At 44.4% G+C, this 4,701-nt stretch overlaps 1 long non-coding RNA gene across 1 annotated transcript; it reads left to right on the forward strand.

The window, feature by feature from the left end:
* The first annotated feature begins 674 nt into the window (after positions 1-674).
* On the forward strand, positions 675-1,395 carry LOC134503116 (uncharacterized). Its single transcript, XR_010068502.1, has 2 exons — positions 675-1,061; positions 1,311-1,395. It is a non-coding gene; the product is annotated as an uncharacterized LOC134503116 (long non-coding RNA).
* Positions 1,396-4,701: the final 3,306 nt, after the last annotated feature.

Raw genomic sequence — 4,701 nt, forward strand, 5'->3', positions numbered from 1 at the left:
CCTCTCATCTGGAAACTGGTTACTAACTGCTATGTCCATTTAGGCTTAGGTGCAAGAGAGACTAGATGCTTGCACACAACAGCCCTTCCTTCCTTCCTTCCTTCCTTCCTTCCTTCCTTCCTTCCTTCCTTCCTTCCTTCCACTATTAGTGGACAGCTAGGACCACTGAATGGAGCAGAGCTTAATACAGCGAAAAAGATATGCACAGAAAAGAATATTATCTAAAATAGCATTAATGAGCATATATTAGAGAAATATAGCTTATTGATCTTACACACTTAGCCCACCCAAGCATAAAGAATTACACACTTGGACAAAGTAGGTTCAAAAGTAAGCAAAAAGAAAGTCTTATTTATTTGGTCCAGTTACATCCATCCAGGAAAAATTATTCTTGTTCTGCTTTCTTTCCCTAAACTGAATTAATCCTTAGCCCTCATAGCTGCTAAAGGCTGCATGCAGAAAGGGGGAACCTTCTGACTCCAGGCCCATGCATGGCCCCCAGATGGAAGAAGCAGCAGCAGCAGCATGCTTCCTTCTCAGAGGGTAGAAGAAGGTAGGAATAAGGAATGTGGGAGGGACAACAAACAGCCTCCTCCAGAAGCACATAGAGAACTGCATCCTAGAACAAACTCATCCACATGCTAATGAGGCATGCTGATTTGCTGGGACCTCCAACACTTCCTTCCATCAATCTTTCAGCTATCAATAGTCCTACAGCACTATGGCATGCATATCTCTCTCTCTCTCTCTCCATCTGGCTGATGATCATAGGGCATATGAGGGAAGCAGGAGGAATCAGAAGGAATATCTGTTGATCTCTGCAGAGGCACCATCCTGACAGGTGGTGGTTTGGTTTGGTTTTTTATGCTAGGACTATCAATCTTTCAGGACTATCAAAGGTTTCTTCATGAGTCTTTCTCAGCCACCTCTTCCCCAATCCTACTTCACCTACTAATTCTGAGAAGATTAATAACCTCTAGCCTCAATCCATTTGCTTGCGATTAAAGCTAGAACAGGTGCTCACTGCAGCTGGTTGCTACTAGTTTCCAAGAAGAATAAAGGTAGTGTCCGAACAGCCAGGAACCACGCTGAGACGAGGAGCAGGTCTCTAGTGTTTATTACTGCTACATAAGACAGAAAATCCTAACAAACTGAAGAAGCGTGGGAAAAACCCAGACAGAAAACCCCCAAAGGTTAAGGCGGGTCTGATCTGTGTCTCTTTGAATGGCTGCTTAATTCCTCAGTACTACGCAAGCGTTTTCCCCCCTGGATAGAGGCCCCCTCCTGCTCGCCATCAGTACTCATGACAGGTAGAGTAGTAAAACCAGAGTCTGAAAATATATCATTCTAACCACAAGCTTTAAACATTTAAGGTGAAATATTCTTGGATCACAATGTGTGGTGCTGCTTCCAAGAAGGAAAAGAATCGGTTCCCATGATAACAATTCTTAGAGAGATTTCCCAGAAGTTCTCCAGAATTTCTATAAGTACATTCTATGCTAATCTTGAGCCTTTTTTGTCCAAAGATTCATTACTCAATAAAAGCAGGCTGAGCAGTGACCAAAATAAGGAGAGCTCCATGTATATTGCTAGGCATGGGAAGACATATCCATATAGTAGCTTGTCAAGCCAGGATATCTGTTCAGATCTCCTCTTGTAATGGTATGTGGGAAAGACCTTGGGAGACGGGGCCAAGACACCCCGCCAAGGGAACCATCGGATAAAAGACTGCACAGCCCGCAGCTGGATAGGGGGCGGGCAAGAGGCTCAGAAGGGACCCTCCCTAGTCTCTTGGGCTCTGGGTGGGGGGAGAGAATTTAGACCTACAAGATTCTGTTAATGTAGCTTTACAGTAAAGTAAAATTAGCTCATCTGATCGTGTTCTCTGTCTGGTCTATGCAGTAGGGCTGACATCTCTGTCCCCAAATCTTTCAACGTACAGTACCTGTACAAGTGCCTTGTTTCCTTCCACATCTGATACTTTGCATCAGGAGTCCAGACCAAAGGTCCCACCACCACATGTACTCCCTGAAGGCCTTATATGAAGTTCTCAAAGCCTCTCTAAAGGTTGCCATCAAACTGCAGGTTGTAAAATAACCAACAGGGAAAAGCTTTTCAATGCATGAAAAGCATTTGTAATAATGCTACTGAATTTACTACATTTATTTATTTACTTACTTACTTACTGCATTTGTTCATTTATTAACTACCTTTATTATTTACTACAGTGTTTATTTACTACATGAATTTGTTTATTTGTTTATTAAATTTCTTTGCCGCCCGTCTCGCGTACGACGACTCTGGGCGGCTTACAAATAGTAAAAATAGCAAATCCCTAAAACAGGTCAATATAAATACCTAAAAATACAAATACACAATACACAATATAAAATATAAAATATAAAATTCCAGATGGGAAGATCTTAACCTTGGCACCCTCACGGGGCCAACCACCCCCATGAATAACTGTCTCCCCTCCCATACCAGGCCAGGTGGCACAACCATGTTTTTACTCCCTTCCGAAAGGCCAGGAGACTGGGGGCCTGTCTTACCCCCGGGGGTAGCTTGTTCCAAAGGGCGGGTGCTACGGCAGAGAAGGCCCTCTTCCTGAACCCTGCCAATCAGCAATCCCGCAGGGACAGGGTCCGTAGCATGCCCTCTCTGCCGGACCAGGTGGGACGGGTTGATGTAACGTCCTACATTTATTCTCTGTCAATTAATTCAAATTAATTTAAACCAAGTTTATTTTTGTCCTTTCTCTGCCCACTTGTGCCCTGGCTCTGCCTATGACTTGGAGCATGCCTTCTTATCACGCTGAGCTTCATGTAGCCTTCATCCTGATAAAAAGTGGAACATCCCTGTTCTGAGTGAACTAGAAAACCTCAATGGGCAAGAGGGATGAAAAAGCTAGACAGCCTGTGCTTACCTTCCAGGACCAGCCATTTCACACCCATAATCTTTATTTGATTCAGAGGAGAAATCAGTGCATCTCTTTTCCCAGATATGCTTTCTTTGCAAAACATAGCATCAAAAGGCTGGTAGCCACAAGGGTGAGCTGAGAATATGAGCCAAGACAGCCCAGGTTCAAATCTTTATTCACCCAAAGTGCTCCTATTTCTCAGCTCCATCCATCATTCTTTTACCAACCCAGATTGAGTTAATGACTATACTTCAGGACTTTCTTATGGCATTGCTCTAAAGATTTCAGATTTGATGTATGAGAACAATTAAAAAAAAAACACCTTGAAGTTGTGATTCTTTGAGAGCATACTGGAGAGTCAGACTCATTGAATCCTGAAGACCTGAAGATGAAGAGTTCCTCATATAAGAATGGGCAAGTTTTTTATTGCTAGGTGCTACAGTTTGCATCTTTAGTATTCATACTACTAGTGACTCACAAAAATCCCCATTAAACCACTGCAAGAAGCCATACAAATTCAACATACAAAAATCTCCACCCCTAACAAAATCCAACATCCCACAGCAACTTCCTTCTTTCTTGTCCATTAAAAGCTAGGCAAAAGAGTTCTGTTGGCAGAGCCCTCCGGCGTCTAGTCAAGCAGGGTGCCATTTGCTCTTCTGGAGTTCAGGTTCTCTGCAAAATGAGTCCATATGGTGAGAAACAGCGTGTTCTAACTCCCTCTGATCTCATTTGGGGGGCACTCTCAACATCCCCACCCTGGCTGAATGACCTGGATGGGTTGGTTCTGCCTGGAGGAGGCAGCCCTTCAGATGTCTAGGGGTCAAATCTTGAAGGGCTTTATAGATTATGACAGGCACTCTGAGCTGTATTTGGAAGCCTAGTGGTAGCCATTGCTGCGCTCCCAAAAGCAGGGTTCTATGGCAGTGTTTCTCAACCTTGGCTACTTGAAGATGTGTGGACTTCAACTCCCAGAATTCCCCAGCCAGCCATGCTGAGAGTTGAAGTCCACACATCTACAAGTTGCCAAGGTTGAAATATTGTCAGTCTTCCCAAGTAGACCAGACAGGAAACACGACCAGATGAGCTAGTTCTACTTTATTGTAAGGCTACATTAACAGAACCTTGCAAGTCTGAAAGTACAATATTCCCCCCCCACATCTCCTTTACACCCTGAGAAATTAGGGAGGGCCCCTCCTGAACCTTAGCAGCGTCTCTTCGCCCAGTTTCCCAAGGTCATTCTCACATACCATTACAGAAACAGTGTTCTGTGGTATTGGCAGTTCTCAACGGCAAACAGCCCCAGTTTGTACCAACTGCAGCTTCTGAGTAGCCTTTGAAGGGAGCCCCACGTACAGTGCATTGCTACCATCGGTATGAGGGCTGAGAAGGGCATGGATAACAATTGCAAGGGCATGATGCTCCAGGAAGGGCTGCAACTGGTACGCCGGCTGAAGCTGAGCGAATGCCCATCTAGCCAAGCCACCAGTACTGAGGAGAACCACAAATCACAGACCTGCTCCTTCATTAGACGTGCCTCCCTATCCAGAGTTATCCCTGAAGCAGACAAAATGCTGGATGGTTTCTGAAGAACGAACACCTCCATCTTTCAGGGATTTCAGCCCAGCTTGTTTCTTCTCATTAAGATCCTAACAGCCTCTAGACATCAAGTCATCAAGCCAAAATTTCATCAGAATGATGAAAAGTTCATGGCAGTGTTGCAGTGCAGACTTTGTACGTGCATTGTGATTTCACAGGCAAGTACATAAGTGGCACAGCTG

The sequence above is a fragment of the Candoia aspera genome, chromosome 10 (genome assembly GCF_035149785.1).
Source record: "Candoia aspera isolate rCanAsp1 chromosome 10, rCanAsp1.hap2, whole genome shotgun sequence".
In the NCBI taxonomy this organism is placed as follows: Eukaryota; Metazoa; Chordata; class Lepidosauria; order Squamata; family Boidae; genus Candoia; species Candoia aspera.